Source organism: Equus caballus, chromosome 16 (assembly GCF_041296265.1).
Source record: "Equus caballus isolate H_3958 breed thoroughbred chromosome 16, TB-T2T, whole genome shotgun sequence".
Lineage (NCBI taxonomy): Eukaryota > Metazoa > Chordata > Mammalia > Perissodactyla > Equidae > Equus > Equus caballus.
This window is the reverse complement of record NC_091699.1, coordinates 94,799,269-94,821,954: the sequence shown is the minus strand read 5'-3', so window position 1 is coordinate 94,821,954 and position 22,686 is coordinate 94,799,269. Positions and strand designations below refer to the sequence as shown.

General features: G+C 47.2%; 2 long non-coding RNA genes across 2 annotated transcripts; both read right to left on the bottom strand.

The window, feature by feature from the left end:
- Nucleotides 1-8,617: 8,617 nt before the first annotated feature.
- LOC138918282 (uncharacterized) lies at nucleotides 8,618-13,327 on the bottom strand. The gene is made up of 4 exons (XR_011427408.1): nucleotides 13,197-13,327; nucleotides 12,326-12,593; nucleotides 11,984-12,029; nucleotides 8,618-9,999 (listed from the first exon to the last, which is right to left on the bottom strand). It is a non-coding gene; the product is annotated as an uncharacterized lncRNA (long non-coding RNA).
- Nucleotides 13,328-13,931: 604 nt separating this feature from the next.
- On the bottom strand, nucleotides 13,932-21,285 carry LOC138918283 (uncharacterized). Its single transcript, XR_011427409.1, has 3 exons — nucleotides 21,150-21,285; nucleotides 15,619-15,717; nucleotides 13,932-14,870 (listed from the first exon to the last, which is right to left on the bottom strand). It is a non-coding gene; the product is annotated as an uncharacterized lncRNA (long non-coding RNA).
- Nucleotides 21,286-22,686: the final 1,401 nt, after the last annotated feature.

Sequence of the window (22,686 nt, the reverse complement as noted above, 5' to 3'; positions counted from 1 at the left end):
TCCTTGGAGGTGGTCATCCCCCAGGGCTCCTGCACCTGAACGTCCTGTCACCTGCCACCCCACCTCCCCCAAGCCCCACACACCTGGGAGCCTCTCCTCCCTTCCTTCCAGCCACCAGGACAGGAGAGCACCCCTTCCACCCTCCTGTTAGGTCAAAGCCCCAGAGCCGTCTGCCACGACAGAGGAGGTCCACGCTTCCCCAGAAGTCTCGCCCGGCCTCGGGCTGCCTGACATGCTACTTTAATCTCTGATGTGAATCCCCACTTGAAAATAGCATCAGCATCTAATATTGTTTTTGAAATGCTGTTTACATAGAAAGAGAGAGAAAGACTCGCAAAGAAAGCACATGACAAATTTCCCCACTGACTCACCTCTGCCACTGTATTTTTTAGCTCATAATCAAAGCCCTATTAAATAGAGGGCATTTAAATAATGTGTTAGGTTTGCAACACGCTTTCGCATGTTTCAGCTACTGTAAGCTTCACCACGATCTTGAAGTTGGATTTTGTAACTCGTTTTCCAGATGAGGAAATAGTTTCAGAGAGGGTGAGCAAGCTGCCTGAAACTTCCGTCTAGCAAACTGCAAGGTGGGGACTCGAACCCGGCCTTCTGGTTCCACCCCAACCCCCAGCGCCCGCTGCGTGTGCTGTGTGGCAAGCCGTGGGCTCCCGGGTAAGCAGCGGGATGAGAGGAGCGGAGGCCGCCCACCTCCCCAAGGCCCTTAGACCAGGGCGCTGGCGGTACTCCTGGACCTGTGAGTCTGAGTCTCAAGGGGCTATGGAAAAGCGACTTGGAACAGCACTATCGGCCAGACCCCTGACCCAACCGGCCCCACAGGAGACAACAACAGGATGACCGAGTTCTGGAGTCTTTCTGAAACACCCCAGGACTCCGCTTCCTCTGGCAAAAAGCAAATGCTGCCCCAGCAGGCCATTGGTGCTTGTTTGCACTGCGCTCATTCATTCATTCATCTATGCACTGTCTGCCCCTTGTCACTAGGACGTAAGCTCCACGAGGACAGGAATTTTTTCTGTTTTGTTCGCTGATAAACCTCAGCATTTAGTACAGTGCCTGGCATGCTGAAAGCTCCGAATAAAAATACGTTGAATAAATACACAGATCCCATGAGCTTCCTCTGTTTTGACTAAATTACATCTCACAGCGATGTGTTGAAGGCCGTGGGCAAAATCCCACGACATGGTGGGAGGGGCCTGCTCTGGCTCTGGCCACACTAATTACAGGGGTGTATGGTGGGGAACAGTAGCTCCATACCAACCATCACCTTTCCTAATGGCCACTGAAGGGGCGGGGGTTAATTATAGTATAACTTAGAATTTCTTTGCATTTTATTAAAAAATTCCCTAGTTAGTCTTTTGGGACAAAACTGTCAATTTTGATATCAAAGCAAATGTGTACGATAATTTATGACTGAGATCCCTAAAGGAAACTGATGCTACCAGATATCGATTACAATCTCTGGTCTAAATGCTTGATAAATAACAAAAGGATCTTTCTTGAAATATCACAGCTTTAAGCAACAAATAAAGTCCAAGTCTCGGGGTCCGGGGCAGAGGAAGGGAGGGGAGGGAGGGAGGAAGGGGCGGGAAAAGGCAGACATGTGGAGTTGGGTAGGAAGGAGGTGCTTTCAGTGATGGGCAGGGCTTTTGTAACCTAGTAATTAAACGCAAAAACAACTTGGTTCTCTAAGGAGTTTGACAAGTACAAAAGTCTGGATACCAGAAGCCTTATTTCAATAATGTTTAGAAAATATACTGCTTGGAATGATCCTAGTTTTTAAGCATATAGTGGGCTGTACTTTTTTCGTTTATTTATTTCCTTACTTACAAAGTGCTTCCAGCTGTTCTCTGGGAGGTGGAGATGAAAGGTCCCCGGGAGCACATGTCTGCCATCCTGTTCCATCAAGGCCAGGGTGTCTGGAGCTGGCTGGACCCCTGAGAGCAGAAAGTGCCAACAGCATACATCTCTTCCCGCCTCCACGTCCAGTGGCATCACAGTGGTAGCTGGAAACTGGCCACGGTCAGAGCATTTATATCACAGAAATTGGCAAGCAAAAAACAAGGGCTTTTTGCTTTTCAGAGACATTGGTTAAACATTTACCAATGCACCACTGCTTGGGGGGTCCTTTTAATCATAGAAACGTCAGGCGGTGGCCATCCGTGGCCCTGGAGCAAAGGGTGTAACAGGCCCCTGTCTTCTGTGGAGCTGAACAAGAGCTCCCGCTCCGCTGGTAAGGACTCTGGGGACACACGGATCTGTCAGCACAGAGCGCTCGAGCTCCTGCTGGGGAACAAGGCACCGCAGAGCCCTCCTCCCGCCTGCTGAAACTCAAGTCAGGGGCGTTTGCTAGAAGGATGGTGTGATTCCAAGCAAGACCCAGTAGCAGCAAAGGGCAGTGAGGTCTCGACATGAAGTTACCCTGAGGAAAAGGGTCCAGATCTGGTCCAACCCTCAACCCTGAGGCTTTGGTAGGGGCTGCAGATTCTCTTGCTGTGTCATTTCTCAGCTGTTTCATGCTTTGGGAATCCAGGACTGTGACCTTGAAGCTAGCACACGAAGCACTTCTGTAATGCCTCAGAGAGCACCAGCGTCACCTGCCCAGCAGCTCAGAATCCATCTTCCACTGTGATGCAGCAAGTGGCAGACGAGGATCACAGGTCTGGCCTCCTTGTCCTCACATTTGAAAGCAGGATCAACCATGCTTGCCCAAGAAAGCCCCTGGAGCTTTTCAACAAATAAGGTGGGGGAGAGGGGGCATCCCAGCGAATAGAATTCAAGAGAGAGACACTGGGCTTCCTGCTAACCAGATAGGGTGGGTGCTCAAGCGATCACATGATAAGCAGAGAACATTTTATATGTATATAGAGAAGGAAATCTATTCAAGTGTTAAGAATGCTTATCACGAGGTGGTGGTCTGGAGGAGGACTTTCTTCATTACACTTTATTTTTATCGGTTACTCAAGAAAAGTACAGCGTAAGCCCGGGTGTTTTACTAATGTATCAAAAACATTTGAGTTCCTCCTAATGGCAGGAAGCTGCCCCCAGACCCAGAGGCTCGCCCCTCGAGGCTAATGGGGAACTGCCTGGACTGCAGCCTCCAGTTCGGACCGTTCCGCCCGAGACGCAGTGGAGAATGGCCGCACTGGGGCTCAGGGAGGTGACGGGCTGCCACCGGGCTCAGCAGGACAGGGACGAGAAACACAACCACGGCCAGGGTCACGGGCAACACCATGAAGGCCACCTACCCTGGCTGCTCCCAGCAAGGCACCAGCACTGTATTAGGTGATAAATTTCTTTAATGTCTTGTTCTTACAATTAAAAGAATAAAAGTCAAAGACAAGATTGGTCCACAGTAGTAGATGAGGTCTCCTCTCAGCATTACCTAGGGCGCTGTCAGGAAGAGACGCCTGTGCTGCTTTTCCTTCTCGAGTCTCTGAGGGAGAATCCGCGGTGGATACGAGGCAGTGGAGGGGGACTTTCCTCCCAACATCGGCGTGACTCCAGAGAGATGTGCCTCCAACTCTTGAAAGCCCCAGGAATGCCTGACGCCTGCGCCTCCACCTCCCTGTCTGCTCCCCCAGGGCCGTGACAGGCTCCTCTGTGACAGACACGGGCAAGGCCAGGAGCCACTCAACCAAGCAAGCGAGCGCAGACTTTAATAACTCGCTCTGCACATGCTCACGTGGGATCAGTGAGATCTAAATGGAAATGTGCGGTTGAGCGGCTTTCTGAAGATGTCCTGTGCCTCACGGTCTTTGCAGGAGCTAAACTCTCCTTCAGGGAAAGAGGGAAAAAGCACTCGCGCGGACAGCTATTGTGCACCTCGCCGTCTTCACGGAGAGAACACAGAGGAGACGGGATTCACGTTGCTGATGGAGTGGGAGACGGGATTTGAGGAACAAGGTGTTCTCCAGAAAGCAGAGTCTGAGAGGCCAAGGCTTCTGTATTTCTCCTGTATTAGGGATGGAAACTCTGGGGAGCAGGGGTGAGGGCCAAGGAGGGTGAGGCACAAGGAGGGTGAGGCACAAGGAGGGTGAGGGCCAAGGGAGTGAGGGACAAGGGGAGTGAAACGAGGAAGGAGGGAATGCCAGCGAGGGGGCAGCACGTGTGGCCCACCTGACGGCTTGACCTCATCTCAATCCCCTGAGAAGCCATTTAAAATGGACCCAGGACTGCTCACCCCGGCTTACTGATCAACTCTCCGCTGAGGTTGAAGGTCCCTGTGGGGTGCTATCCTGCACTTCCAGTTGTGTACGTGTGGGCACAGAGGGGCTCCACAGTTTCCGGTGCTTCAGAGTCATCGGGGAAGCCCCAGAAGGGGAGAGGGCGGAGGCACGGGCGTGAGGCTGGGCGCTGACAGGTGGCGCCCGCACAAAGCTGGAGTGCAGCCGCTGGGCCTGGATGCAGGGGCTCATCTCTACCTGGTGAACTCCTACACAGGCTTCAAAGACCAGACCAGATTCCTCCTCCTTTGGGAAACCTTCTCTGAGAAGCCACTCTCCCATCGTTCCACTATGTTGATTCACTTCAGAATACACACACTGACAAATTATTCTGCCAGAAAATTCTTAATTTAAAGGCTTTAGATTCTATAAAATAAATTATTTAGTAAACTAAAAATTCAACCCTCCATATGTTGATTTAACTTAACACCACACAAATATATACCCAAGATAGGTTCTACAGGGATTTTAAAATTCTTGTTCACTGTGGCAAAAATTGATAGCTATCCCCAAATATTCATTTCCCTTTTTCTATAGTAATCGTAATAGTTTTTATCTGGTGCATGACCTCCCAGATTACATTTACCATGCTCCCTTGCAGCACCGGATAGCTGCAGAATTCAGTCTGAATGAAGGGACAGGCTCAGAAGTGGGCTGCGCAGACGCCAAGCTGGGTCCTTCCAGGCAGGAGTGCATGCTGCCCTTATTCTTTCTCCTTCCCGCTGGTTTGAATGAGGGCGGACATTGCGGTGACGGTCCACCTGGGACCCTGTGGACAAGAACAGCCCCTTTGGGATGGTGGCACAAAAAGACAGAAGGAGCTGGGGGCCCTTCCCCCCAGAGCTGCCATCCCTGCCCTGAACAGCTTCTATGTTAGGTGAGAAAAACGTACACATCGTGCCTAAAGGAAAAGACTTATCGAATGTCTTACAAGATACTCGGGACTTCCTAAGGTCTAGGGACTCTGGGTAGGGATGCGGAGGTAAAAGATGCAGTCCCTACCTAACACAGGTGTTACCTAGTCATGGGAGAGACTCACATCCCACAACACGCCCTCACTCACACACACACGCACACACATACACACGATCACTCACACACGCACACATACACACGACACAGGCTGAGACAGAATTAACTGCAGGTGCAGAGGAAGTGCGTGTGGCAGAATTTCAGGGAGAGCTTCTTGAAGGAGGTGATGTCCATACAGATTTCTAAACCAGGGAAGGAGTCATCAAGGTAGGAGGAGCAAGAAGGAACAGCATATGCAAAGACAGCAAGGGAAGAGAGAGCACGGCGCTGTCAGGTGAGCCAGGCCCTGGGGGCGGGGCTCTGCCGTTGGACCACGGGTTCAAATCCTAGTTTACCACTTACTAGCTATTTGACCCTAGGTGAGTTACTTAACCTCTGTGTGTCTACCTCCTATTTCTGTCATTAGGACCAAGTGAGATAGCCCATGGGAAAATCCTTAGCACAAAGCTTGATTCGTGGTACAGAACGGGCTCAGTCAATATTAGCTTAAAAAACTAGTTAGGTCTGAATGGAACCAGGGGGAGAGTGAAGAGTTGTCAGACATGAGGCTGGAGGGATGGTCTGTGACCAGGTCATCAGAGTTTGGATTTCATCCTGGAGCCTAAGGGATTTTGAGCAGGAAGCTGACACAGTCAGACAGATTTCTGCCTTGGAGAGCTCAATCTGGCAGCAGAGCGACACCTGGGGCAGAAGGGGTCAGGTCTTCTTTCCAAATGAATCTTGGCTTTGTGCAAAGAAAAGCATTATTCCACACATTGCACCCCCTAGACAGAGATTTTTTGTAAATTATGGATTGTGAAAATGGGTGGACCAAGCAGTATAAACAGATCACCTAGCTGGTAAGGACAATTCACAGCCCCTTCTGACAGGCTCACTGCCTTGTCTGTGTCTAAAAGGAGAGCTGATCATTGCTTCTGCCACCATTATTCTATGGCTTTTCTAAATTCCCACTTCCTGTCTCGCTAGAAGAATTTCCACGGTCAGATGACCAAGAATATCATTTTGCACCCGAATGAGCTTAAGCCATCACAGTAGGGTCCTTCACGGGCAGAGGTAAATCCATGAAGCCCGTCTCAAGAGGAAACCTTCTTTCCTCTTAGTCTGCTTTTTCCACGCAAGCATGTCAGGACAACCCTCAGGCCTTGCCCATTCATTTGTCAACATCCTTCAGAAGACCCAGGTGTGTTACGGAGCGGCCCGAGCAGAGCGCGCCTGCGTGGGGATTCTGCGCAAACTCTCCTCCTGGTGCGGGACCGCGCAGCCCCTGTCGCGTGATGATTTTCCTTCCTTACCAATAAAATTGTGACTCTTGTCCTTAAAGAAAGAATGCCAAATAAGGTCTGCACACTTTCCTGTAAAACACCTGCCCTAAGGGAGAATAATAACGAGGCCAAATCCTGGATGGAAGGTGGGGGCAGGACTTTCTTCCCCAAGTAAAATAAAACCACCATGGACCAAGATTTAATGGGATTTCTCCACGGGTAGTGAGGGTAAGCAAATTCGCCGATATCCTGAAAGCTCCTCCAGGAGAGACGAACAGCACTAGAATACCAGCTCCATTCTCTGGACGGGTGAGCAGTCAGATCCGCAGGGCCTGCGTCCCCCGTAGAGGCACAGCCAACACTTTGTCTTTGGATCACGCATCTTAAAGATGATCAGACTTCAAGAATATTGTTATGGTTCTTCAGTGTCAGCGACTAGAACAGGAAAACACCCAGAATACGCATATGTGGATTCATTCCACTGCCAAGTTATCTCTGAGGAATTCGTGATTTATTATATGCTGCCACCGAATTCAAGTTAATTATGTACATGTATTATTTCTTCTAGTAGATTGCAAAGTCTGGGAGGGCAGAGATAACATCTTTTGTCTCTCTACTTTTGGGAACAAGCTGGAAAATATAACCATGCCTACAGAAATTCATATATACATGCCGTATACCCCACAGCCCAGCACAGGGCCTTTCCTGATAGATTCTTCAACTATCAAAAACAAAACAAAAAACGTGTTCAAAGACTTAATGACAGAAGCAGGTTGTAAAACTGTTGATACAGTTTATTCCAACCTTGTCAAATATAGCTCCAGAGAGATCTATGCATAAAAAGGAGATAGTGAGAAAACGCCAAAGTGTTAAAAACACTTATTCTGAATGCAGAATTTTTTGTCTTTAGTCACAAAATTTCTAAGTTTTTTTTTACAATGAACTTGTATTATTTTTATAATCAGCAACATGTCATTTCTAAAAGTATTTCTGTAACAAGCATTGTGTATCTAAATTGTGAAGTGGACCCATGCATAATTTTTAGGACACAGAGAGCATCTCTCTTTGCCACGAGGGTGAGAGTTTGCAGGAGAGAGGGAGAGCAGGAGGAAGATTGTATTGCATTCGGGGGTTCCCCGAGACTCCGCACATGCTGCCTCTGACCACAACTAAGTAGACCGTATGAAAGACCCCCTCCGGCCACCACTTCCACAATCAACACAACGGCGCTGGACCCCCAAACTGCAGACGATTCTGGGCTCCTACCGGCAGAGGCCCAGAGCCCTGATACTGCGAAGGTGGTGGGACTGGAAGAAGAACGTGAGATCTGGACGCCCAGGGTGGGGCCTCCGCTAGTGCGCATGGGGCCTCTGTGTAAATTACAGAAAACTTCCCGGCAGGTGAGTTACACGAAGCCCCTTCCTTGCCAGTCTGCTGGCCTGAGGACCCCGGGGCTGGACTTCCACCTTATCCTCACACTCTGGTGCCTTTGGACAGGGCACAAACTGCCACCCTCTACTGCGACCTGGCCAGAGACCACCCTGACAGCAGCCAAGAAGCAGGACATGAGGCGATGCGGAGAACCAGCACTGGGCCATGGATCAGCAGCCTTGGCATGACAGACAGAGACCCTCCCAGAGGCACCAGGGCAGGCATGGGTCCTTTGAAGGCGCCTGGTTTCCAGACCCTGTGCTTGCTGTGTGCCTGCCAAAACCAATCCACCTGGGAAAGGTGGCTGATTCTCAACAGCCCTCTCCATCCCAAATCTTTCACCCATCACAAATCCACGGTTGTGTGGCCCTAGGGGACAAAAACCTCTGAGGACATAAAAGGGGTGTCTTCTTTAAAGAATTAATCAGAACCCATAACTCCTCCTGTCTTTCTCTGTCTTACGCATTGCTCTGTTAAAGGAGACGCTCAGCCTTAAAACAGGCCAGCTGGCGTGGGGGTGCCCTCAATTCAGAACAGGGAAAGCCGAGGGGTTAGGGGGTCTGTTAAATAGAACTGTAATTTTGAAATGTAACTGAGTATTTTTGCTTGTGTTGGGATGTTGGGAATTAAAATATATGGTAGAGTGGAGGGTGGGAATAATAATTTTTATTTAACAAGACTCTATCTCTCTGTTTTCATTTTAAAACATTTAACTTTCTATAATGGAAATTTCAAACACATACAAAAACAGGGAGAACAGTGTAATAAACCAAGTACCCATCACCCTGCCTCGACAATAATCAGCATCTGCCACCCTTCTTTTGTTTATTTCCTTGCACACACTTACGCAGACATACACACAAACACACACACACACACTTTATTGTTAGTGGGGAAGGAATATTTTGAAGCAAATACCATACCTTACATATCTTCTCACCTATGACTATTTCAGTACATATCTTAACAGATACGTCTTTCTATACCTTTGTATAAATGTAAGCACAATGTCAGTATCACACTTAACAAAGATAATGATTCCTTAATATCGTCTAATACCCAGACCATATTTAAATTTTCCTAATTATCTCAAAAATGTCTTTTTCCAGTAGGTTTGTTGGAATTAGGATCCAAACAAAGTCCATGCATTGTATTTGACTGCATTAAATCTACTCTCACCTTTAACAGTTTCCATTTCTCCTTTTTTATTCCTGACACTTACTTACTGAAAGAAATGGACTATTTGTCCTATAGTATTCCCTTTCCTTTTATGGCTGCACAGTATTCATCGTGAGTGGGTACCATAGTTATTCAACTCGTCCTTATTTATTGACGCTGGCATTCTTTCCATTTGGACTTAGAGTTTAGTGTTGCAATAAGAGTTTTTATATCCATACATCATTTTGTATTTTGTTAGTGAGTCTTTAAAATGGAGTTCTAGAAGTAGAGTTGCTGGGATAGGAGGTAAATGCATGTGTAATATTGCCAGATTTGGTCAAATCCCCTCCGTAGGGGGTGTACCATTTTGCACTCCCACTAGCAACATAAAAGAGCTTATATTTCCCTACAATCTTGTCAACAGAATTGTCAAAGTTTTGATTTTTTTGGTCAGTTTTGCATCTTGACAGAGTGGTTTTTATTATCATTCTTTTCTCGTCTTGAGTTGTTTTCTTAGCCATCTCCAGGGGAGCTGTTTGCTCTCCCACACCACTAAGGCCGGCAGCAGGTGTCCTCTTCATCCGTCACAGCCACTGTGAAGCCAGGGCTCCTCCCTCTGCCTGAATCCCCAGCTCGGAATCTTGCATATCCATCTCCATCATCAGCTAACCCGTCACACACCCCGGGGCTCCCTCTCGCTTCTCCGAGAGCGTCACGTCTCTCAGTGTCGTTTTACCTTGCATTTCTCTCATTTTGGATGAAACTAAACATTTTTCCTTGTGATAATAAGAGATTTGCAACTCTTTTGCTGTGGACTGTTCGTTTATATCTCTTGTCCATTTTTTTCTTCAGCCTATTTTCAAAGGATGAATCATCTGAGGGAGAATTTCATGACAAGAAGCAAAGAGAGCATTAATCAGAAATTCTGAATACTAAAAATAACTTTTTTTCATGTATTTAAACACAAGCAAACATTTTCTGGTATTCTCAGTACTCATGCCTAGAACTTGTCGTTAGCTGGAAAGAAAAGCAACTTTGAGCAGCCAGAACAGTAGAGGTTAGTGATGCTGATTCTTTTAAATGCAACAAGAACATTTTCCAGATTTGTCAGAGTTTCAAGATACATTGGCATTAACCTATGGATAACACTTTCTCAGATTCAATGTATATTGTTAATAGTCTACTTACAACATATTTTATTATATATCATAAAACATTTATTTTAATTAGAGTAAAATCTCATTTGTTTCATTTTATAAAATGTTTAATATTTTTAATCTCCTATTAACAAAAAATAAAATTATATCATAGTTGTTGAACCAATTAGTTTTTAGTGGTATTTATCTTTATCTTTTATAAAATAAATTGGAAAACTTTGATTATAGTGTCCAAAAAAATTATCAAAGTTATTTTAGATTATTATGCTGAATTCTAATATAATTATTCTCCAAGACAGAACACCAGGGTTCTCATTTCTCCCATACTCAATTACAAGAGGAATACCCTGCCTTTATCAAACTATTGGCTTCAACAATAAAATAACTTATAATGTAAGCCACAGATTGCACTGCATTATAGCAAATTTTTTAAAATAGCATATTGACTTTAATTTATTTTCATAATTTGCCATATCAGTCAGGGTTCTATCAAAGACGCGGAACCATTAAGATGGGGTTTGTTACAGGAAGTGGACCCCACGTGATTTGGGGAGCTGGTTCAGTAGTCTCTTTAAGTGTGTTAGAGTTCCCCAGAGAAGCAGAACCAATGGGATAAATATATATGGAGAGGAGAGATCTGCTGTAGGAATTGGCTCACGCAGTTATGGAGGCCAAGGAGTCAGTCCCACCATCTGCCACCTGCAAGCTGGAGACCCAGGAAGCCACTGGCATCTTTCAGTCTGAGGCTGGAGCCTAGAACCGGGGCTAATGGTGTAGGTCCCAATCTAAGTCCGAAAGTCTGAGAACAGGAGCGCTGAATTCTGAGGGCAGGAGATGGACGTCTCAGCTCAAGCTGAGAAAGCGAATTTGCCCTTCCTCCACCTTTCTGTTCTACTCAGGCCCTCAGTGGACTGGATGATGCGCACCCACAAGGGAGGACTATGTGCTTTACCCAGTTCACCAATTCAAATGCTAATCTCTTCCAGAAACACCCTCACAGACACACCCAGCAATGTTTTCCCAGCTCTCTGGGCATCCCTTAGCCCAGTTAGGTTGACACATAAAATTAAGCATCACAGCAAGGTTCTTGTCTTCCTGACTGGTGCTGGACAGGCAGTTAGGACAGGAAGATGGACGAAAAGTTGGGGAGAGCAAGAACACGCTGGGACCCACAAAAGCAGACTGGCCCCTACCTCAGTTCTTATTGTCTCTGACCTTAATGGTGTCCTGCTCTGCCAGGGCCTTTCCTCGTGTCACTAAACACACAACTGTGCCCAGGAGTCAGAAATGCTAATGGGGACCCAGGGTTGCCTCTTGCCAACGAGGTGAGCCCTCAGATAAATGACACCCTGTGTGAGCTACAAAATGGTGGCTGCTTCACTTCCACCCTCCAAGTGCCCCGAGAATCTCCCTGTGGAGCGCCCTAACCAGAAACACAGGAAAGGGAGTTCCAGGCAATGGGTTCCAGCCTCGTCAGTTTGACACACATCAACCCTGCCGGTCTAGGGGTTAATATTCTGCTCGCATTGCTCAGGTCTGCTCAGGGAGCCACACCCAGATCTGGATCTGTCGAGTGTCACACTGTGGCGCTGCCTGTCGCTGTGATGCTGGGAGATATGCCATGGACCCGGCCAATAGGAGTCGGGATCCACCTGTTGGCATTAACAACAACTTGACATATTTCAAAACCACAGCAGTTTACCTCTGGTCAGCTTGGCACCCGGACGCTTCCTTAAACCACACTTAGTCTGCACATAAAGACAAGAGCAAAGTCATACAGATGGTCCAACAACAATCCCCCACACTAATGCCCCAAGGACGGGTTTTCTGGGGGGGCGTTCATTCTCTCCTGCTAATTCTCCCTCCCTTTTGCTATCCTATAAATTACATTCCGAGATATAAAGATAAATACTACTGACACATTTTATGTTAGATGATAAAAGGATAAGAAGGGAGGAAAAAGAAAAATTTATGGTTGATATATATTAGAATAAGAAAGGAAGACCCACAAGCATCACATTTGTGCAAAGGGGCGGGTACTTACAGTTCTTAGCTTTCATACTCCTGATGCCCTCAGCAAACGCCTCAGCTAGTCGCCGTTCCTCGCCAGGGGGAGCAGATAAATCAATTCTACCAGTTCCACGTGATTTAAACAGTAACGTCATGGCTTTCCGAATCTAGCATACAAGTTATTTCTCAGCAGTTGTTACAATATCCCTTGCAATGTGCAGAGTTCAAAGAATTGAGTGCCATTGCTGTGGCAAGATTCCTTCCTCTCCCATCTCCTCACACATGAATGAATCTTCTCCTCTCTTATATCAATAAAAATAAAAACAGGAAAGCAATCGGTGCTAAGCCTCGTCTCATTCTAAAAATAAACAATATTCACCCAGATACATGAATTAATTGAAAAAAATCATATTAAGTTTATTTTTAATACAAGTTTAATTTTTCTTTAGTACGTGTTTAACAAAATTTACAATACATTTATACTATTTTGATTAACCGTACATAAAAAAATAACTATAATGATAACCCAATCTAAACATTTTTAACATTTAGAGCCTTAAGGTAACAGGAAATAAAATGAACTATAAAACTTTTATTTACATATATATGTGTGTGTTGCAGAAAACACAATCGGGAAATTAATAAAAGACTTTCAAGCATAGCAATATATTATGCTAGAATAAAATTTTGTAGGGTAAGTGGAATAGAAATGCAAGTTCAAAGAGAAAAAGTAAAGAACTAAAATGTCCTACTTTAAATATTACAGAAGGCTTTCACATGAAAGAAAAGTTTGTTCATGTGTTTTTAGAATAAGGATGGCAGGCATCGAATCATTCTGGCATTTAGATTCCATTGGATACATTTAAAAGATCAATACAGCAGTTTGAATTAAAAATAATAATTACCATGCGCCAGAAATTACATCCTTTGATATGACATAAATCTGCAATGAAAAATTTTAGACGTCAACATCAAAGTGTTCAATGGGAACACTGTTTTTCAAAAAAGTGTGCTTGCGTGTATCTGAGCAAAAAATGACATCAGCTAATGCTTCCTGAGCTGACACCACACTCAGCTGTCTCACAGCTTAATAGTGTGGTGACAACCGCGTTGGGTGGGTACTATAATCCTCATTTTACAGGAGAGGAAACCAGGTGTGGGGGTACCCCGTCACCTGCAGTTTGCTTTATGATGTTTCAACACACACAGCATCTCTAGCTGTGTGGATCAGCTGGATGAGGACACACCCTCGCCACAGGCCTGCCCTAATCAGGAGTATACACTCCAGGGGTGGTTTGCTGGCATTTCATCAAAGGCCCCACTCCAGAGGGGGGCTCTATAATCTCCGTAGCTATTTTTATCTCTAACCAGCACTTGAAGTTTTTTATTAGCATAACGGAGGTTAAAAATGCGTTTCCATGGGTAAAACTAACAGTTTGGTCAAGATATAAGGATGACTAAAATAATTTAAAGAACAGACAGACATGAAAGGCATGTAAGAAACTTAACTTTGATCGATGACCCCCAAGGCTGATCAAGCCTTGTAAAGGGTCCCATGTCCGCTGCTGATTCCAGAGGATTCTTGGTCGCCTGAATCCAGCACAACGGTTCACGGAATCTGGCCGCTAGAACATACTCACCTTTGTCTCAGAGGCAAGCTTCACGCAGGGAGCACTAGGAGGCCTCGAGAGCTGGGACTGCAGGAAGCTCCCTGAAGAGGGAGCGTGCCTGTTTGCACCTGCTGCCTAGAAACGTCCACGTGCAGGATTCAGTCCGAGACCTCTTTTCCTTGAAACTCACAGGCGAGGTTGGGGCAGTTCATGGAGTGTGGTCCCCCATACCCGAGATATGGAGGAGGGCCCAACCTCTGCCAAGAGCCATTTGTGCTTTGTCACCTGTGTGAGGTATGTCTGCACAAAAGGTTAAGAAACCTGCTCAAGGTCACACACCTGGTAGTGATAAACTAGGACTGTCTGACCCTAAACCTGCCCTCCCAACAGCTCTGCTCTCCAGCCTCCCGTGAAATTCTCAGAAAACAGGGGCCAGTCCAGTGGCACAGCAGTTAAGTTCACACGTTCCACTTTGGCAGCCCAGGGTTCGCTGGTTTGGATCCTGGGTGCGGACATGGCACCGCTTGGCATGCCATGCTGTGGCAGGCATCCCACATATAAAGTAGAGGAAGATGGGCACGGATGTTGGCTCAGGGCCAGTCTTCCTCAGCAAAAAAAGGAGGATTGAATGCAGATGTTAGCTCAAGGCTAATCTTCCTCAAAAAAAAGAAAAAGAAAAAGAAACTCTCAGAAGGCAAGAACTCAGGGTTGCAGGAAAGCAGTAAGTGATCAGGAAGAAAGCTCGGTGATAGAAAATTTTCCAATGCCTCCTTCCAGGTGAGCTTGAGGCCCAGATGATGTTCCCTCTAGAAAAGTAAACCTGCAAGGAGTGTCAACCAAGTACCATTCAACTGCAGAACTTCGTCTCTAGCTCAGCCGGAAGTGGCTCCACACTCTTCAGCCATGCCGATAGCCACACGTGACGAGGAGCAGTCTGGCTCCAGAGGGCAAATGCTAATTCTGGAGGCGCTGCAAGTGGCAACCACGCAAAGAGAGCTGCTGTGACTTACTCTTCTTAAGACTCTTCAGTCTCTCCGACATGAAGACAGGTGACCAGTTTATTGAGCCTGCCCTTGCTTGTAGTGCAAACATGAAATAGTCGTGGGTTTTGTTCCATCCCTGAACTCAACTGTCAAGTGTGGTCTCCTCTTTCTACACTGGGTGGCCTGACATCTCAAGCTGATCTAGCTTCCTAGTTATCAGAAGTTACCAAAAAGTCCGTGCATTTATCCCTCCCCAGCTTATGCTAGATGCAAAGCTTTTCCCTTCCAAATAACCAAGCAGGCTGTGACCGCAGGGCTGACGTGGTGAGATGTGGTGGTCTGCTCTCTCTCCTGCACCCACGTGGAGCTCCCTGATGGGAGATTTGGCTCCCAGCTCACCTCATCCATCCCCTTGGCTCCTGCCTGCGGCAGTCTTGCCCAAAGGATCTTGCTTCTGGGGTCCCCCTCACCTAGCGGGCAGCTCTCTGGACCCCCTGGGAATGCTCATCTCCTTGTCTAACCAGTCAGTGACGGCTGCCCCATGCCCACCCCCCCTCAATTCCACCAGCCCTCCCCAATTCTCTCTTGCCCTGCTCAGGGAGGTGGAGGGCAGTTCCACAAGCCCAGCGCTGGAGTCAGTGTCCCGTCAAGGAACTACGACTGTGATTGGCTCAAGAATGGCCTCCCAAGATGTCCATGTCCTGACCCATGGAACCTGTGGCTATGTTACTTACACGGTAAAAGAGACTTTGCAGATGTAGTTAAATTAAGGATCTTGAGATGGGGAGATTATCCTGGATTATCCAGGTTGGCGCCATGTCATCACAGGGGTCCTAATGAGAGAGGAGGGTCAAGTCAGAAGCCCTGGGACGATGGAATCGGGGTGAGAGAAGGAACACAGCCCTGCCGGCACCATGACTTCCGCTCACTGAGGTTGATTTCAGACTCCCAAAGCCAGAAATTAATAAACGTGTGGTGTTTGAAGCTACTAAATTTGCAGTAATTTGCTATAACAATAATAGAAAACAAACACAATGACCACCCACTCTTCCTACAGGACCCCTGTCTTTACAAGTGACCCCCAAGATCCCTTCACCTGACTCTGGAGTTGCATGGGAATGGCCACAACACTCTCCGCCCCCATAAACTGATGGCTCACACCCTAATACTTTGCTTTCTCCACTGGCCCCCACCTCCCACCCTCTCTCCTACCCCTGCCAGCCTCTAAACATGGCAAAGAGCACTGGGGCAATGGCTGGGGGGTAGGAGGAGCTAGAGATTGGCCCCGATTTTCAGAGGCTCCTTGGCGTCTTTCTCTGTAGAATGTAGGGAACACAGGGCTTCTTTGTCTAAGCTTTGGCCCCGGCCACCAACTGCCAGGCCAAGGAAGAGCCCCCCTCCTCGTCTTGTGAATCTGGGGGTCTGATCCTGAGGCAGGAGGGGCCACAGCACTTTCTCTGAGAAATCTGTCGTTCTGCAGGTTGGATCCCACTCCTCTCTCTCCGTGCCTGCTGCCCTTTCTAGGCATGCAGGACTCTTCATTACGAGACAATACTCAAGTGCCCGTTACAGAGCACCTTGTTCGTTCACCCTTTGTAACCAGGTTCCGAAGGATGGACAATGCGGCCTGGTTTCCTTTTGTGCTTCCAGTGCTTTACTTCACCTCACAACCAGCCCCCAGCAATTAAATCCGCAATTAGGGCCGAGGATGACCCAGAGCTGTGCAATGCACGAGCCTGGTGAAACTCGTCCCACCACTGAGAGGTTTCCTGGGGCTTCTTCCCCTGATCCTGCCCTTTACTGACGGGGTATCACTTAGGATGTATTCTACCGCAAGTAATAAAAAAAAAAGAAAACCTGCCAAACGATAGCTTCCATCGTAGGGAACTGGTTGAACAGACTGAGATGCATCCACTGCCGTGGTCTGAATGTGCCCCCCCAAATTCACATGTTGGAATCCTCATGCCCAGTGTGATGGTGTCAGGAGGTGGGGCCTTTGGGAGGTGCTAAGGTCACGAGGGTGGAGACCCGTGAATGGGATTAGCGCCCTGATAAAAGGGGCCGGCCCAGAGAGCTCCCCTCCCCCTCCCACCATGTGAGGACACCAGAAGCCTGTGACCCAGAAGCAGGCCCTCCCCTGGCCACACCAGCACCTGAGCTCATACTGCCAGCCTCCGAAACTGTGAGAAATAAATTTCTTTTGCCTATAAGCTATTCAGTCTGTGATATTTTGTTAGAACAGCCAGAACGGACCAAGACATTCACACAATGGAAAATTACATAGTAGACAAAAGGATGCGAATGCTGAGTACCGATGTGGAAACATCTCTGGGACATAACTTTAGGTGAGAAAAGTCAACTGTAGAACAATGTGCCTGATATTGCCATTTGTTTAAGGAGAAAGATGCGTATTTGCTAATATTTGCCTAAAAACACTGACAGACTACGGAAGCAGCTTTCACAGTTGCCTGTGGAAGAGGAGAGGCAGAGAGACAGAACGGATGAGGACGGGGAAGAAGGAGACTTCTCGTGTGTGATCTCAGACTGTTTTCACTCTGAGCCAGATGCATGGCATTCTCTATGAAAATTTTTATCTTTTAAAAAATTTGGTTATTCAGATGCTACTATTTGGAGGACCTGTGTGAAGGGTATCTGGGAATTTTTTGTACCATTTTTTGCAATTTTTTTGTGGGTGAAATTATTTCAAGAGGAAAAATTTTAAAATCTTAGAGATAGTGTTAGAAGAGTGATAAACAAAAGACGTAAACAATAGCATGAATATGAAGCATTCAGTTGCTGAGAGAGGAAAAGGGAAAGAAGAGGAGGTAAGGGGTAGAGGGGCAGAGGGGGCAGGGGCAGGAGGGGGACAGGACAGTAGAAAGCCAAGTGACTGAGAGAACCGGGGAAGGGCTCATCAAGAAGAACAGCTGGCATCCTGGATGCCTTTTCTAGGGTTCCATTGACATCTCCCCAGACTTTTACAGAGAAAAGAAGACCCCACTCCTGCAGGTTGATCAGTGGTTCTGGACAGCTGCCCTGGGACCACCCGCTCCTTCTGGCTGTGCTTTCCTGCTGGATGCTTTTCCTCTCTTGCTGCCCCCGAACTGTGAAAGGGGCACTGGCTGAGCAGGCAGGGCTGGAGCCTTTGCAGTGGGATGTGATTTGTGCCTTTTGGTTGGAAGCACTTAACACAGGCTGCAGGATTCGCATGCTTCCCTCCGCAGGAGGGGTCGTGCCAATTAAATCCTCACGCTGTGAGTCAGCAAAAACACAAGCCTTTACTGCAGGTCCTGTGTTTACCACCCCGGCTCCTGGACCCAGAGGCCCCCGAGCCTAGCTGGCAGTGCAGGAGGAAACCTGAGGTCACTGACGGAAGTCTGCAGTGCAGCTCACCCAGGGGAGGGCCCATCCCAACATGCTGAAAAGTCCTGTGTGTGCAGAGATGGCACGACCCCGGGGCCGAGTCTCAGGGAGTCCCTGGAAGTGTGATGGTGACAATAGAGCCAGCATCTAGACAGCAGGAACCAAAAGTGAAAGAAGCCTTGCTCCCCTGACATCATGCATTCAGATCTAGGATTTCTTCAGCCCTAACACTCAAAGGTATCATTGGCTTAACCTGAGGTCATTTTTTCCAAAGTAAACTTGATAGGGTTGTCTTTCTTTTCTTCTTCCTGGCTCCTATTTTAATATTTCCTTTGCTACGTCATACAGCCTCCACTCACCTCAAGAAACGCCTTAGCTATTAGTTATTTATCAATGGAATTACTGTGAACGAGGATAGAGGACGAGCAGGGAAGTCTCTTATTACTACAAGCCCGGCCACATTATCTTGCTGACCTCTTTGGTTGTGAGTGAATTGCTGTCCTTTATCCAATTTAATTCATGCAACACTTATCGAGTGCATGCCATGGGCCAGCAACACCGTGCCAGGCAGATCGGACCACTTTAGTTCACAAATTTCACTATAAAAACTTCAAACATGCAGAAAAATTGACAGAACACTCAGTGACCCTCATATCCCCTCCATCTACATGGCACAGTCATTCCCCTTTGCCACATCTGCTCTCTCCATATGCATATTTCGTAAGCTACATGAGCCTAAGTTGCAGACGTCGTGATTCTTCACCTTAAATATTTCGCCATGCATCTTCTAGGAGCAAAGCTGTTTTCTACATAACTGTGATACCTTCGTCCTTGCGATGGGCAGTTATACACGTCCTCTTGGCTGGGCTACAGTCCCCAGCCATTCAATCAAACACTAATCCAGGTGCTGCTGTGAAGACAATTTGCCGACATGATCAAAATCCACAGGCAGGGGCTGGCCCTGTGGCCGAGTGGTTAAGTTCGTGCGCTCCGCTTTGACAGCCCAGGGTTTCGCCAGTTCGGATCCTGGGCGCGGACATGGCACTGCTCATCAGGTCATGTTGAGGCAGCGTCTCATATGTAGCACAACCAGAAGCACTCACAACTAGAATATACAACTATGTACTGGGGGGCTTTGGGGAGAAGAAGAAAAAAATAAATAAAATCCATAGGCAGTTGATTTTAAGTGGGGGAGACCATCCTAGATAATCTAGGGGGCTCGATTCGATCAGTTGAAAGGCCTCAAGAAGAGAGCTAAGGCTTCCTGGAAGGAGAAATTCCACCTGCAGGCATCAGCTTCGCCCAGGGCCCTTCCTGACGGCCTGCCCTATGGATTTCAGGCTTGCCATCTTAGTAGAGGCCGCTATTACAAAAGCCATCAACAGGCCAGCTTAAACATAAACACTTATTTCTTGCAGTTCTGGAGACTGGGAGGTCCAAGATCAAGGCGCCAACAGATTTGGTGTCTGGTGGGAGCCCGCTTCCTGGTTCATAGATGGCCATTTTCTCGCCCAGTCCTCACAAGGCAGACGAGACAAAGGAGCTCTCTGGGGTCTCTTTTATAAGGCCTCTAATCCAGTTCCTGCAGGCTCCACCCTCATGACCTCATCACCTGCCAAAGGCCCCACGTCAAAATACCATCACCCTGGGGGTTTCGCCATACGAATTTTGGAAGGACACAATCACACAGCCAGCCCCCAGGATCACACAAGCCAACTCTGCAGTAAACGTCTGAATATAGGTCTCCTGCTCTTCTGCCTCTCTGGTTAACCCCGACTGATACGATACCTAAGAAAACTGACATTACGCCCACAGTCCCATCCTTTATGGACGATTCTTAACCTGAGGTCCCGGGATGCGCTTCAGGAGCCAGGGGAGCCTGAACTGTAGGCAGCATTTGGAATGTTCCCACATTTTGTGAACTTTTCTCAGGAAAGGCTAGCTTTCCTCAAACCCTCAAAAAAAGTATTACTCCCAAAATGACCAAGAACCGCTGCATTAAACGCATCTGTCTAGCTCCATAAACCTGACAGCAGTGACAGAAGGAATGCAGGCCGACTGGCTTTAAGAGAGGCCCAAGTGAATGCCTGAGAGAGAAACCTGATGGGGTGGGAGACAGCCGGCAAGCCAGTGGTGGTTCCAGAGTTTCATTCTCTTTGGTTCACGGTGGCCCAAACTGTGACAATGTGTTCCAAACCTCTGAAAGACAAGGACCAAGGAAGTCCCTGCAAGTTTCACGGTTGGGGGCTCCAAGCACAGAGCAACTGAAACGTAGCCATCCTTATATGGAGAAAAGGAAGCGCAGGAAGGTTTTGCATTTAATTTTGACCACATCGTGTTTCATAAATATTTGGCATAAAAAGCTGAATAATAAGCTAGTCCTTTGGCCAATGTTCCTTCTTGCCAAGATTAAAAAGTAGAACATAGCAAAAATGTCTGTTATCAATGGTGGGAAAGAGGGGAGCCATTGCTGACCGACTGAGTAAGAAGGTGCCAATTAACGTCAGCCAAGGTTACCGAGAACAGAAAAACCTTCTTCAAGTTTTTTCAACAAAAGTAGCACATTCCCAAGGAAGGATTTTTCCCCCTACTTTTAGTTTCATTAAGTCCCTACAAGAGATCAGCGTCTTGCATGCAGGCATTTCTCCTGTGTACCGAATCTAACTTGCAAATAGCCATGTTCCCTTCTCATCATGCATCAGAGGGCTACTGCCCAATGACCGGGGCAAAAGTGAGTGTTTCTCCCTCTCTTGGCGAATTCACCCCAGGCTAAACCCGGCTCAGACATGGGCCGACCCACGTCTGAGCAGGAAACAGCCGGCAGCTCCAGGTACACTGCCCCGTGGGAACTGGAACTGGTCACGGGGCCATAAAGTTCGTGTCCAATACGGCTGGAACGTACCTGGGCGCAGATGGGGCCTCCCAGCTGTTTTCCTGCCCCGGTGAGCTGGCCAGTTCCAAAGCTCCAGCTTCTTCCCTTTGTTTCCTTTCTTGCGGCTTCAGCTCCCACCTGTGACTGCAACTTCCTCCAACCTTCTACTCCGGAGAAGAAAACTGTTCCGGAATCTGATGTGCATTTGTACCAATCCTCATTACTGGGGTTGGGGAGGAGTTAGTGAGTTTCCTGAATTCTCAGATCAAAGTTTAAAGAGGGGTGTTGGAGAAAACACTGAGACTGTCAGGAGAAATTCAAAGATTCTTCAGGGTCCTGAGGCCTTAGTCCCACCCCTTCCTGCTTGCCACTGAGTAAGCCAAGAGAGTTGATACTTGACAATAAAAAAAGATGTAAATAAGAGAAATTTAAAAGATGATTTAAAGTCATAAAAAGAAAAAAGCTATAATAAAATGGAGGGCGAAAAACAAAAATAAAAGTAAATGAGAGAAAATGAGATGCAATAAATATAAGCCAAGAAAAATGTCAAAGTGAACTAAAAGAAAGTTGCAGGGCCGGCCCGGTGGCGCAGCGGTGAAGTGCGCACGCTCCACTTCTCGGCGGCCTGGGGTTCGCCAGTTCGGATCCCAGGTGTGGACATGGCACCGCTTGGCAAGCCATGCTGTGGTAGGTGTCCCACATATAAAGTAGAGGAAGATGGGCACAGATGTTAGCTCAGGGCCAGTCTTCCTCAGCAAAAAGAGGAGGACTGGCAGTAGTTAGCACAGGGCTAATCTTCCTCAAAAAAGAAGAAAAAAAGAGAAGAAGGTTGCATAAAATAAGAAGAGTGTAGGGGAGGAAAAAGGTAACTTTTTTCTTCTATCTTCCTAGGTTCTCTGGCCAGGCCCCACAAATAAGTCTGACAAAGGACGGATTAAGAAGAGAAAAGTAAAGAGAAGTTTACGTACACATGGGAGCACTCAGGGATGAGTAACTCAAAGAGATGGTTAGAACTTGGGCTCATACAGCATCTTAACAAAAGAACGATAAATTTTTAGAGAAGTGACAAGACAAAGAAAAGGACCTTCAGCTTCTAAGACAGCAAATTGTGGGAAGGTAAATGTCTGGGGTACATTTACTAATGGAAGATAAGGGCTAGTTAGCAAGATTTGTCATGAGGATTCCTCTGGCGCCTTCTCTGGGCTGAACAGGGTGTAAGTTGTCTCAGGTGATTAACCTCCATCCTTCCTGGTTGGGGGTGGGGGGGACACCTTTCCAAGCTTATGTCCTCCTTTTAGGCAAATAGGGGGAGGGCAGAGTGCTTTTCTTGTATCTGCTTCTTCTCGATGGCCTTCAGTTCAAAATAACCCTTATGCAAAAGTGGCATATTCTGGGGTGGCATATTCTGCCAGCCTTCAAAAGGAGCCACAACTATGAAGACACAAACAGATTGAAGAAGATGGCTCGAATATGTAAAAGATACCGCCATGAAACAAACTGTTACCTGAATAAATTGGACCTGAGGGTGGAACAGCATGGTGTCATATCCAGAAGAAATCCACGTTTG